Below are 14,427 nucleotides of genomic sequence, written 5' to 3'. Positions count from 1 at the left end.
TCCGCTTTCTGGGCACAGATGTTGCCTATTTGACCACCATCTCCAGATTGGAGGCAGAAAAAAATATATCTTTCTCCAGTTTCTACCTAAGGCGCTTGCAACAAGTTTCCACTGATTAAATGCTATCAATGCGTTTAGCAAGTGATCTTTGCAACTTAGCCTAGTGAAATGGGATGCGGCTTAGCTTAGCTCCTGGTTGTGACCCATTAGAAATATAATTGTTTATATGTATAAATTTAAATTTAAAAAAAGCCCTGAGAGAAATGAAAGAAACTGAAACATCTCCTATGTGTTGGGAAGACAGAATTACATTATCTCACTCCCACATTCATTGAAATGCTGCCAATTGCCATTTCTTTCATTCTCAAAAACTGTTGAGGTTTCCTTTGTGGGCTTTTATTATTTGATTATTTTTACTTGTTTTCCAAAGGCTCATGATGGATCTTAATTAGCACTTCCAATCCTGTCAGACATGTGTAATTGATTTTATCCTGCTATCTATTGCCTCTAGCCTTCCTTCCTTAATGGAACTGTATTGTTTCCACTTTTTTCAATGACTGGGGAGAAGGGATGTCCTGTCCTTTATCCCATTACCTGGAGGTGAAGGTATTTTGCTTGTGAATAGGCTGGCCCAGGATTTCTTAATGAGCATCTATTGTAGACTATTAAGAAAGACAGGAAGGGGGGCTGCTTTCTGCCCCTAAGAATGTGTTTCCCCATTTCTCCTTTGGAGAAATATAATATTCTACCTCTTTTAATATCCCTCAAAATATTTCATTCTGGGGGGGGGATTCCCACAATTCCCCCTTTTGCGCTATATATATTTACATTGCCCAACCTATGAACCATTAAAATGGTCTCTGTACTTTCTATATACCTGGCAGACCATGAGGGATATTTGCCTGGCATCCTTACTAGGGGTCTATTGAAATGGGAGGTGATTTTGCAGGCTACTGGGACAACGGTGGAGGGAGCAGAGGATTCTCATGATTATGGCAGTGGCCCCCAAAAGGAGTGTTTTCCACTCAGGAAGGGCAGAAGTTCTTTTAAATAGAAATGTGATTTTCTGTGCCAATTCTTTTAAGATGTCTGGTGTCACTTTCTGTGAGCTTTTAGTCAGGTTTAAAGCAAGCATATGTCCCAACATTCTTTGCAGCCATGTTTGTGCCTTAGTACATAATCAAAGGCTGCCCATTCCCAAGGATTGTTTTCTGATCCTGCCTTAGTTTATTGCATCCAGGATTTGTGAGGCCAAATTAAGATCAGCTAGTGTGCAAGCCAGGCTATGAATATTTTTGACGTTGCACACTGAGTCCTGGGATTCCTACTAATGCAGTGGATAACCAGTGCAAAATATTTTGCTTTACTGGGCAACTGGTCAGCATCATTTGCGAGTCACAATCAGGACGGGGTTTGGAAATCTCTTTTATGCTACCTCTTTAGGGAGGAAATTGACTGAGGGGGCATGCCCCCTCTCCATGAAACTGGCAGCCGGGTAGGACTACTTGGGCCTTAGTGCTACAGAGCAAGAACCAGCCAGGGGAAGCTTTATGTCAGGGTTCTCAAACTAGGCCCTGCGAGCCAGACACAGCCGGTCAACACAATATATCCAGGCCACGCAGTGGTGGCATTAAACCCCGCCCCCTCATTTTCCATCCACTCCTTGTGTTGGCGGCTTTTCCCACCTCCATCATCATCCCTCCTTCAGGCATCAGCCTTATATAGACCTTGCAGAATCTGGCCACACATCTGCGTACTTCTGCTCATTACTGCTCGCAAATGTAAGGCCAAAGGGCATGGACCGGTGGGTGGGGGAGGGCATGCTGGCAGAGGGGTGATGCGGTGGGTGGATTGACGTGTGCAGGGTGGTAGGGGAGCGTGTAGGAGATTGCGGCTTCGGAGCCCTTCCCGAGTGTTTCCTGAAAGTGGCCTGACCTGCATGGGAGACCGTGACATTGGAACCTTCAATGGGTGTTTCCCAAAGCCAGCCTGACCTGCACAAGAAGTGTGTGGCAGATTGCACCATCGGACCGTTTCCTGGATGTTTCCCCAAGCCAGTCTGGTTTCTGAGGGAAGGGCATGGGAGATTGCAGCATCGGAGCCCTTCCCTGGTGTTTTCTGAAGCCAGCCTGGCCTGCAAGGGAAGTGTGCGGAAGATCGCCAGCCAGACGACTCTGGAAGTGATGCATTGGCCACTCACGGGCTGGATGCAGTGCCTGAGGTTGGAGTGGAGGGAAAACAGGCAGCCCCTGTGGGAATGTTGCATTGGGGCACTGTGTGCTCTCCAGCCTCTTGCCCATCTCTGCTTCGATGAGCCAGAAAGCCATTGGAGTCTTAGCCTGTGCCTTTCAGGCCGGCCTCTTGGTTTCCACGGTGGCTTGGACCATCTGTCGCACTCTTGTCCTTCTGTCTGCCTGGGGCCTCGCATCTAGCCCGCGACTAGGGGATGCATCGCCCAGTGCAGCACTTTTCTTTGAAGCCAACCTGCTTGCCCACCCGCTAGCCGGACTGGCAAGGAAGTGGCATGTCACCTTGAAACCATCCTTATCGTCCTCCTGCCTGGCCGCAAATTTTTGGAAACAAACAGAGGCTGCTGGAGCAAGGGAGCTGGGATCCCAGGGCTGCAAGTCCCAAGGCAAAGGTAGAAGAAATGGCTGTGTGGCTGTGGCGGAAAAAACCAGAGCAACACCAAGCAGCGTGGATGAAAAGGTCCAAGCGAGGCAGCAGCTGATCTCAGCGGTAACTGAACCCACTGCACCGATTTTCTCCTTACACCAATTAGCTTAATGGGCTCAGTTAACGGGGAAAACAGCTGCCGCCTCGCTCGCACCTTCTCATCCAATTTGGTGGTTCAAATCTCACCAGCTCAGGGTTGACTCAGCCTTCCATCCTTTCGAGGTGGTAAAAATGAGGTCCCAGACTGGGCAATATGCTAACTCTGTAAACCGCTTAGAGAGGGCTGAAAGCCCTATGAAGCGGTATATAAGTCTAACTGCTATTGCTATAACCAGCCACGGGGGGTGAGCACAATATTTCCTTGCTCCAACCAGCAGCCCCTCCCCGTGTCAAAAAGCTGGCAGCCGGGCAACAGGAGGCTAAGGACAGATGTGAGATGACATGCCATTTCCGAGCGAGTTTGGGCATGGACCGGAGACCTCTGCGGGGAAGTCATACCCAAAAGAACTATGGCAGAGCCTTGCAACTTTCATCTGCCAGCTGGTCTTGGGTATGGCCCCTCCTCCTCTCCTTTTTGCACTGTCCTGTTTTTCCAATCACCCAATCCGGGCAGCAGTTTCCAAGGAGTCGCCCCAACCGAGGAGGCTCAGACTGTATCCCGCAGCTTGCCCACCACATAAATCACTCCCACCCCTTTCAAAATAGCCACCCGGTGTTTCTCTTGGGCACCTAGTAAAAACTCTAAAGCAAAAACTTCTCCTTAAAAAGAATAGAAAAGGAGGCTGCTATGTATTGTTTAATGGACCACGCCCACCCAGTCACATGATGACTTAGCCACGCCCCACTCAGCTGGTCCATCCTTCCAAATGTTTGAGGGACCGTGAATTGACTCCGTTTGAAAAGTTTGAGGGACCGTGGTTTATGCGGAGGTAGGTGAAGGGCACAGTCTCTGTGTGTCTTTGAATAGTGTGCATGTAGATACTCCAATAAGACAGATAGTATAAACATTCTTGATAATTCTCCCTTCCTCCAGACAGAAGCCCAAAGGCTTACTGTGCCAATCACTCCCAAATACCATTCCTTTTCCCACAGTCAGGACATTCAAAAAGCGTCACTCCTCTGTGAATCCTCTGGTGTATTCAAAATTATGACTGAAATTTTTCCCAGTCAGGACATTCAAAGGGTCTTTCTCCTGGGTGAATCCTCTGGTGTGTTGCCAAACTAGAATTTGGACTGATATTTTTCTTACAATCTGGACATTGATATGGTCTCTCTCTTGTGTGAGTCCTCTGGAGTATTCATTATCAGTTTGGACTGTTTGCGGCTTCTGCCACATTGGGACAGCTGTGTAGGGCTTTTCTCTGGTGTGAGCCTTTCCATGAGCAACAGGGAAGCTGTTCTGACTAAAGCTTTTGCTGCATTTGGACACTGATATGGCTTTTCTCCAGGGTGGATCTGTTTCTTCCAGATAAGTCTACATTTTGTCCAGCTCAAAACTCTTTTCCTGGTTTTGTCTTCCTTATCTGTAAGCTGCCGGGGAAGAAGAGTTTTGGGGATTTCCAGAAGAACTAACAAGATTTTGATTGCTGCCTTGGTTCCCTTTGCATTTTAAGGCTGCTTGTGATTCAGTTCTCCAGAGTGTTCTCTTTGGCATTCTTTTGCCTATAAAATTCACATAAAAGGATTAATTTAATGATGGTTTATAAAATGAATGCACAATATTTTTTAAAAAAACAGATCCAAGGGCATCCATTAAAATAAAACGCAAAGATGCCAAAATGCTAATTTAATCTCTTACATTCATGATTTACATTTTCAATATACATGTCAAATACCCATTCAGTTATGAAATTTGTTGATTTGGGTCAATTATGAGTTCATAGAATTCCAAAGATTTATCATCGAATATACCTGGAAGTGCTGGGGACAGATTATACATATTTACATATCCGTGTTTCACCGAAAATACGACCAAATTTTATCTTCTTTTGGGCCCCAAAATAAGCACCAGGTCTTAGTTTCAGGGCATATCTTATCTGCTTACCTTAGGATCATTGCAGCCAGACGGCCCGCGCCCTGACACCTGTTGCACCGCCACCTGACTTCTTCTACAGCTGCTCACCGCTAGACACCGCTTAGCTTATCTCGCAGCCCATGCAAGCTATCTCCAAACTGTTTCTCAGCTGATTAAAAAATTGATAACTTCTGGAGGACTATTTTTTGAGGAAATGATGTTTTAAAAAGCTATCCTTTCCCCTTTGGCTAAACTCCTCTAAGTGCACTCCAACCATTTCCACTTGACTTCACTTTCTTTCACTCTTGCTTCCCTTCTGAGAAGGCAGAGAAGAATGTGAGTCAAGTATGCATATGTTATGCTGCCGCTTGTAGCAGGATGCCGTGTGGCCATTGCACCATTACCACAGATGAATCCGGGGCCCAATGAAAATTGGGGCTGCTTCCAGGACAAAGTGATACAACATGAGGTTCAGAGGTCTTCAAAAGGAAGAGGGTGTGAGGTCTGGGGGGGGGGAGCCTGGTGCAAGGGGAACCTGGGTGAGGGAGTGAAGGGCCAAGGGGACACAAGGGTTAGGATACAGAGCACAAGGGTGTCTTGGAGGGTGGGGGAGGCCTGGAGACACCTATGGCAGGCAAGCCTGGCTCTGCGCAAGGCCTCCAAGGGTTTTACCAAGCTTTGAATAGACAGTGTTCTACTTAGCGACTCGCACATTTGATTAATGGCTGCCTCAGGGAGAGAAGGGGGATTTGGGTAGTAAAGGAAAGCAATTTCAATTAACAGCCGTTGCAATATGCAGCCGTAACTCAAGGCCCATCAGTTACATCTTGAGGACAACGTTTATGCTCTCTACGGAATTCTGGGGCTCAAAATCTGGGTGAAACCAGGGTAGAAGACTGAAATTCCACATGTGGAAATTCCATAATCAACATACAAAAGCTCCATCCAAAATTCCGTTTTGAGGAATTTTTCCTACTTCTGCAAAAGGATATATCCAGATAACTAGAAATTAGTAGTTAGCCATTTTCCATTTTCCTTTTCTCTCCACCTACAAATTTAATACTGACAAATGTTTGAGCAAAATGAATCAGGCCAAAATTCAAACAATCAATTTCTCACCTACACTTTCAATGGGAGATCACAAATGAAATTCAAGTATTCTCTAATTTCATCTACTTTAACATCTAGTTTTCTTCATATGGATTACCTTGTGTGCAATAAGGGATGATTTATGTTTGAAGCAATGTCCACAGACCAGATATTTAAAAGATTTCTCCACGGTGTGAGTCTTCTTGTGTATCACTAGGTGGAAATTCTGACTTGACACTTTTTCTACAGATAAGGCATTCAAAATGTTTCTCTCCTATAGTCTAACTAAGTTGGAATTATCACTGAAACATTTCCCACAATCAGGACATTCAAAAGGTTTTTCTCCTGTGTGAGTCCTTTGATGAATCACCAGATGGGAATTTTGACTGAAACCTTTCCCACAGATACAGCATACAAAGGGCCTTTCTCCTGTGTGAATCCTCTGGTGTCTCACCAGGCTGGATTTCTTAATGAAACCTTTCCCACAATCAGGACATTCAAAGGGTTTCTTTACTGTGTGAGTCTTCTGATGTCTCACTAGGCTGGAATTATCACTGAAACATTTTCCACAATCAGGACATTCAAAAGGTTTTTCTCCTGTGTGAGTCCTTTGATGAATCACCAGATGGGAATTTTGACTGAAACCTTTCCCACAGATAGAGCATACAAAGGGCCTTTCTCCTGTGTGAATCCTCTGGTGTCTCACTAGGCTGGAATTCTTAAAGAAACCTTTCCCACAATCAGGACATTCAAAGGGTTTCTTTACTGTGTGTGTCTTCTGATGTCTCATTAGGCTGGAATTATCACTGAAACATTTCCCACATTTAGGACATTTAAAGGGTTTCTCTCTTGTGTGTGTCCTCTGGTGTTTCACCAGATTGGAATTATCGTAAAAGCTTTTCCCACAGATAAGACATTCAAAGGGCATTTCTCCTGTGTGAATCCTTTGGTGTCTAATCAACTTGGAATTCTGACTGAAACCTTTTCCACAATCAGGACATTCAAAGGGTTTCTCTCTGGTGTGAGTCCTCTGGTCTATCACTAGGTAGGAATTTTTACTGAAACTTTTCCCACAATAGAGACATTCAAATGGTTTCTCTCTTACGTGAGTCCTCTGGTGTCTAACTAAGTTGGAATTATCACTGAAACATTTCCCACAATCAGGACATTCAAAGGATTTTTCTCCTGTGTGAGTCCTTTGATGAACCACCAGATGGGAATTTTGACTGAAACCTTTCCCACAGATACAGCATAGAAAGGGCCTTTCTCCTGTGTGAATCCTCTGGTGTCTCACCAGGCTGGAATTCTTAATGAAACCTCCCATAATCAGGACATTCAAAGGGTTTCTTTACTGTGTGAGTCTTCTGATGTCTCACTAGGCTGGAATTATCACTGAAACATTTCCCACAATCAGGACATTCAAAAGGTTTTTCTCCTGTGTGAGTCCTTTGATGAATCACAAGATGGGGATTTTGACTGAAAACCTTTCCCACAGATACAGCATACAAAGGGCCTTTCTCCTGTGTGAATCCTCTGGTGTATCACAAGGCTGGAATTATTGATATAGCTTTTCCCACAGATAGGACATTCAAAGGGCCTTTCTCCTGTGTGAAACCTCTGGTGTATAAGCAACATGGAATTCTGACTAAAACTTTTCCCACAATCAGGACATTCAAAGGGTTTCTCTCCTGTGTGAGTCCTCTGGTGTATCACCAGGTGGGAATTCTGACTATAATGTTTCCCACAGTCAGAACATTCAAATGGTTTCTCTCCTGTGTGAGTCCTCTGGTGTCTCACCAGGCTAGAATTATCACTAAAACTTTTTCCACAAACAGGACATTCAAAGGGTTTCTCTCCTGTGTGAGTCCTCTGGTGTCTCACCAGCCTGGAACTCCGACTAAAACTTTTCCCACAATCAGGACATTGAAAGTTTTTCTCTCCTCCGTGCCTGGTCTTGTCTCACAGGAGATGGGAATTTTTAATGAAACCTTTCCCACAATCTCAATATTCATAAGGTTTCTCCCTTCACTTTTTCATGCACTGTATCCCTGATTTCTGCATAATCTTCTTATTCCTTCTTTTGGCTATCAGCTGCTGGAGGAGGATCAGAATTGTATGGTTTTCTGACGGAATGGAAAATATTCTTATTTCTGGCTTGATTTTCTTCCCTTGTCAACGTTGCTTGTTATTTTCAGTTATCCAGAGCGTTCATCGCCATCCTTTTTGTCTGTAAGATTCAAATAAAAATGTAACTTTAATTGTTTATAAAATTGTTAGAGATGATGTGAAAAAAGAAAAATAGTACTTTTGCTTATAGAAGTCCTCAGCTGCAAATAAGAGAAGAAAATACTATCTACAACCCCTTTGATGAAACCCAACTCAAGTAGTCCTTATTTAAACTACTGCAATTGGAACTCATATTTCTGTCACTAAGCAGTTCAATCATTAAGCATCATATCACATGAAAGTGCTAACTTACATCTGTTCCTCTGTAGTTGTTAAGCTAATTACTGTGGGTTGTTAAAGGCAACTTCATATGACCGTGACTTGCAATTTCTGACAGTATACCCACTGATTTTGCTTGTCAGAAGCTAGCTAGGAAGGTCACAAATGGGGATCATGAGTGTGGGATGCTGCGGCCACCATATATGTGGAACTCTTGGCAGAACCCGAATTGTTGCAACTCCCTTTCCTGCACCTTCAAAACCACACACTGCTGAAATGCAGTCACGGAACAAGTGCTAGGATTACCGCAAATGTTCTGGACCATGTGCACATCTGCTTCTACTGTGCCATTTGTCTGAAATGATATTTGGTCTCCTGTTTGATCAGGGCGTCGGAATAGAACACCTGCAAGATCCCTCCCAGCTCTGTCACAAACCCTCCAGTGATGGGAGCCCCCACAACCACTGGAGGGAAGCCATTCCCAAAGAATCCACCTTCACTTGCAAGAGACAAAACCTCTCTAATACCCCAACACTTTATGACTGATTTCCTGTGGCTCCCAGGGTTTTAGGGCATGGCAGCAGCATCAGGCCACACACTCCAGGGAAACGAGCTTCACTCCTGCTGGTCAGGGCTGCATCCAAGAGCATCAACCATCAAGCTTCATTCTTGGAGAAGGAAATTTTATATCTGCTAAATGCCATGTAGACATCCTGTAAAGTTACTTGCACTGACGTCTCCCATTAAATCACACAGAGAAACATACAGCAGGGCATAGAAAATGGAGCCTAAGAAGGATGGTCTGACTGCCTACATATGGTAGAAGAAATATTCCCCTCCCCCCAAAAAAATGTAAAAAAAGAAGCAAAAATAGAATAGCCCATCAACCCACATGGCTAACTGATCACCAGGCTAATCTTTTTAGAAAGACACCCTGCAATGCCATTTTTAATGCACATTTAATAAGGCATGGATGGGGAGGATAGTGGATTTTGGTTCTGTATGCTGTTGTATGGAGATAAGAGAATAAAATAACCCAAAAGGGGATTATTCACCTATACTTTCAATAGATCACAAATGAAATTCAAGTTTTCTCTAAACCCAGCTTCTTTTCCTAATATAGATTACCTTGTGTGCAATAAGGGATGGTTTATTCTTGAAGTAATGTCCACAGACCAGCCAATTCAAAGATTTCTCTCGGGTGTGAGTCCTCTGGTGTATCACCACATTGGAATTATCACTAAAGCTTTTCCCACAGATAGGACATTAAAATGGCTTCTCTCCTGTGTGTGTCCTCTGGTGTCTCACCTGATTGGAATTATCCCTAAAACGTTTCCCACAGATAGGACATTCAAAGGGTTTCTCTCCTGTGTGTATCCTCTGATGAGTCACTAGGCTTGAATTCTCAATGAAACCTTTCCCACAGATAGGACATTCAAAAGGCTTCTCTCCTATGTGAGTCCTCTGATGAGTCACCAGGCTTGAATTATAACTAAAGCTTTTCCCACAGGTAGGACATTCAAAGGGTTTCTCTCCTGTGTGAATCCTCTGATGAGTCACCAGACTTGAATTCTCAATGAAACCTTTCCCACAATCAGGACATTTAAAGGGCCTTTCTCCTGTGTGAATCATCTGGTGTCTAACCAATCTGGATTTCTTACTGAAACCTTTCCCACAATCAGGACATTCAATGGCTTTCTCTCCTGTGTGAGTCTTCTGGTGTATCACTAGGTAGGAATTCTGACTGAAACCTTTCCCACAATCAGGACATTCAAAGGGTTTCTCTCCGGTGTGAGTCCTCTGATGTATCACTAGGTAGGAACTCTGACTGAAACTTTTCCCACAATAGAGACATTCAAAAGGTTTCTCTCCTGTGTGACTCCTCTGGTGTCTAACTAAGTTGGAATTATTACTGAAACATTTACCACAATCAGGACATTCAAATGGTTTCTCTCCTGTGTGAGTCCTCTGATGAAGCAGCAGATGGGAATTTTGACTGAAACTTTTCCCACAATCAGGACATTCAAAGGGTTTCTCTCCTGTGTGCGTGATCTTGTGTCTCAGGAGGTGGGAACTTGTAATGAAACGTTTCCCACAGTCAGGACATTCAAAGGGTTTCTCTTCTGTGTGAGTCCTCTGATGAGTCACCAGATTGCCATTCTGACTGAAAGCTTTCCCACAGATAGGACATTCAAAGGGCCTTTCTCCTGTGTGAATCCTCTGGTGTGTCACCACGGTGTAATTATCAGGAAAGCTTTTCCCACAAATAGGACATTCAAAGGGTTTCTCTCCTGTGTGCGTGATCTTGTGTCTCAAGAGGTGGGAATGTCTAATGAAACGTTTCCCACAGATAGGACATTCAAAGGGTTTCTCTCCTGTGTGCGTCATCTTGTGTCTCAGGAGGTGGGAATGTCTAATGAAACGTTTCCCACACTCAGGACATTCAAAGAGTTTCTCTCCTGTGTGAGTCCTCTGGTGTCTCAACAGATTGTAATTATGCCTGAAAGCTTTCCCACAGATATGGCATTCAAAGGGCCTTTCTCCTGTGTGTATCCTCTGGTGTGTCACCAGGTTGGACTTATAACCAAAGCTTTTTCCACAGATAGGACATTCAAAGGGTTTCTCTATGTGAGTCTTCTAGTGTATCACCAGGCTGGAATTGTGACTTTCCCACAATGAGGACATTCAAGCGGTTTTTCTTCTTCTTCTGGTGTCTCATGAGATGGAAATTTCTAATGAAGCTTTTGTGGCTTTCTTCTTGTGTGAAGATGCGTCCATGAACCACAAGGGAGCTGTTGTGATCATAGTTTTTGCCACATTCAGGTAATTTGTATGTCTTTTCTCATTTGTGGCTCCTCTTGCGAATAATCAGCTGTGATTTGCCATCTGTGCTTTTTCCACAATAGGCAAATCTATAGAACTTTTGCACAGCTGATATTCTTGAGGAGGTCAAAAATATGGACAATGCCTTGTTTAGGGTGCTTTCATTCAAGCCGTCTTCTTCCTCACAGGGAGAGGCCTGCCTGTTCTATGTGGCTTTAATATGGATCTTTTCCAGATATTTGCCGCTTTTACTGAATGATACATAACCTCGCTTCACTTTTCATATAATGTATCCTTGAGTTCTGCATAACTGCTTATTCTTTCTTGATTTTCTCTCTTTGGTCTAACAGCTGCTGGAGGAGGAACAGAACTATATGGTTTACTGAAGGAAATGGAAAATATTTTGATTTCTGGCTTGATATTCTTCCCTTTTCAACATTGTTATCTATAGTTGTTCCAAGTGCTTTTATTTCCATCCAGTTTGTCTGTAAGAAAAAAAGAATAGTGTACCTTTAATTGTTTATAAAATTTAATTGGTTAGAAACAATGTGAAAAAAGACGAAAAGTATAAACCACTTTTGCTCATGAAGTCCTCAGCTGCAAATAAGAGGAGAAAATACTGCCTACTACCCCTCTGGTGACATCCCCACTCAAGTAGTCCTTACTTAACCTACCGCAATTAGAACTGATATTTCTGTCACTAAGCAGCTCAATCCTTAAGCATCATGTCCCATGACAGTGCCAAATTACATCTGCTCCTCTGTAGTTGTTAAGCTAATTACTGTGGGTTGTTAAAGGCAATTTTATATGACTGTGACTTGCAATTTCCTGCCAGTATACCCACTGATTTTGATTGTCAGGAGCTAGCTGGGAAGTTCACAAATGGGGATCATGAGTGTGGGATGCTGCCGCCATCATAAATGTGCAACTTTTGGCAGAACCCGGATTGGTGCAACTTCTTTTCCTGCACCTTGAAAACCACAGTCACTGCTGACATGCGGTCAAGGAACAAGTCCTAGGATTACCACAAATTTTATGGACCAGGTGCACATCTGCTTCTACTGTGCCATAGCAACTTTGAAAGCTCAGGGAAAAAGTGGTAAATGAGGACAACCTGCGCAACCAAAGATGGATTAAGCACAATTGAATCTGGTTAATACGTGGATGGGAAAAGAAATACCATATTTATTGGTAAGACATGGAAGTAAGAAAACTTGCAAATGTTATTCATCTGTCATTTTCAGTCAAAATCCACGTTTGTAACATGGATTACAAACCATATCAAGAGGGCAACATCAAGTTGTTATGGGAGACTTTAACTGTCCTGATATCAACTGGGAGACCAACTACAGCTAGTAGGAGATTGAAAAGATTCTTAATCTACTTAACAAACAATTTTATCATCCAAAAGGTGGAGGAGGGAACTAGGGGAAAAATTGTACTCGACCTAATTCTTACTAATAGAGAAGCGATAGAAGGAGTTGAAGTTGTTGGAACATTGGGCAAGTGACCACGTCTTACTGGAATTCAATATAATCCAAACACAAGCAATAGAATATAGTACATGAAGGAATCGAACAGGAACGCATCAAATGACACAAAGTTGGCAGGAATAGTCAACACCTCAGAAGCTAGGCTCAGGAGAATAGAATCTCGATAGATTAGAACACAGGGCCCTACCTAACAAAATGAAATTCAATGGAGGGGGGAAAGGGGATTTACACTTGTGCAAGGAAAACCAAATGTACTGGTATAGAATAGGTAGCACTTGGCTCAAGTAATAACTATGAGAGGAACCTTGAAGTCCTAGTGGATAATAATTTAGATATGGGCCAACTGTGTATTGCAGCGGGGGAAAAAAAGCCAATACAGTACTAGGCTGCATTAACAGACTTTATAAAGTGTAAGACCACACTTAGAAAATTGCAGACAGTTTGGTCACCATATCATAAAAAAGATGTTAAGACTCTGGAAAGAATGCAGAAAAGAGCAACAAAGAGGATTAGGGGGCTGAAAGCTAAAATATAATTAAGAGGTTGCAGGAATTGGGTATGTCTAGTCTAGTGAAAGGAAGGACTAGGGGAGACATGATAGCCATCTTCCAATACTTGAGAAGTTGCCACAAAAGAGGGAGGGGCGTCAATCTAGTGATGGGGGCACCCACAACCTCAGGAGGAAGCCACCTTCACTTGGAAGAGACTTTTCTAATCTTCCCACCGGAAGGAAAACTGCAGCCACCAGTTTCACAGCGTGCAGCCCCAGTGGGCTTAAATTCGGGGAGGGAAGGAAACTGCAGCAGCAGCAGCTGAGATGCTTCAGCCCAGTTGCTTCTCTGCTTCCAGGACTCTCCTCCCACCCGCCCTCAACTCACCTTCCAGCTGCTGCTTCGACCATGGGAAAAACACAAAAGCCGCTCTGCACACCACTCTCCTCATCTGATCCGGAAGAGGAAGTTCAGATGTTCCCAAACGTGCTTTTTTCAAACGGCAACTGGACTTTCTTCTACTCTTCCCGTCGCTTTCCAACCTTTCTAGCAATTCAGTACTCGATGGTTTTAACTCCTTTGAGCTCAACCACAGGTATTACCCGCTTTCTAGGCACAGGTGTTGCCTGTTTGACCACCATCTCCAGATTGGAGGCAGAAAAAAAATCTTTCTCCAGTTTCTACCTGAGGCGCTTGCAACAAGTTTCCACTGATTAAATGCTATCAATGCGTTTAGCAAGTGATCTTTGCAACTTAGCCTAGTGAAATGGGATGCTGCTTAGCTTAGCTCCTGGTTGTGACCCATTAGAAATATACTTGTGTGTATGTATAAATTTAAATTTTAAAAAAGCCCTGAGAGGAATGAAAGAAACTGAAACATCTCCTATATGTTGGGAAGACAGAATTACATTATCTCACTCCCACATTCATTGAAATGCTGCCAATAGCCATTTCTTTCCTTCTCAAAAACTATTTAAAAAACAGCACAATGCTTTTTTAGAAATGAAACATTTTCCACCGTATTATTTGTCTCACAGCTCCAAAACCAAGGCTGTTGCAACAAATTTGTCAGCATTTTGGTGCTGCTACCACCGGGGTAACAAGCAGGCACCTCCAAGAAGAAAAAAATCGCAGGATGTTGAAAGAAAAATCCATCTGGTTCAGTTCCAAGCCAGGAAAGAGGCTCTGAAAATGAAATGGAGGTTAGGTGCTTAGGAAAGAAGGTCAGTTTATTGAGGAGCAGAAGCACAGCATGCAGTTCTGGGACAGCTGACAAATTAGCTTGATGAGCGCAAGGATTTTTATACAGTTTACAGTATTTTGTAATGTTGAGGTTTCCTTTGTGGGTTTTATTATTTGATTATTTTTACTTCTTTTCCAAAAGCTCATGATGGGT

At 43.4% G+C, this 14,427-nt stretch overlaps 1 pseudogene; it reads right to left on the bottom strand.

Moving 5' to 3' along the window:
* Positions 1-4,200: 4,200 nt before the first annotated feature.
* Positions 4,201-11,499, bottom strand: LOC116504801 (annotated as a pseudogene).
* Between the last annotated feature and the right edge of the window lie 2,928 nt (positions 11,500-14,427).

Source organism: Thamnophis elegans, chromosome 2 (assembly GCF_009769535.1).
Source record: "Thamnophis elegans isolate rThaEle1 chromosome 2, rThaEle1.pri, whole genome shotgun sequence".
NCBI lineage: Eukaryota > Metazoa > Chordata > Lepidosauria > Squamata > Colubridae > Thamnophis > Thamnophis elegans.
Note: the sequence above shows the minus strand (reverse complement) of the source record. Positions and strands in the feature narration are given on the sequence as shown.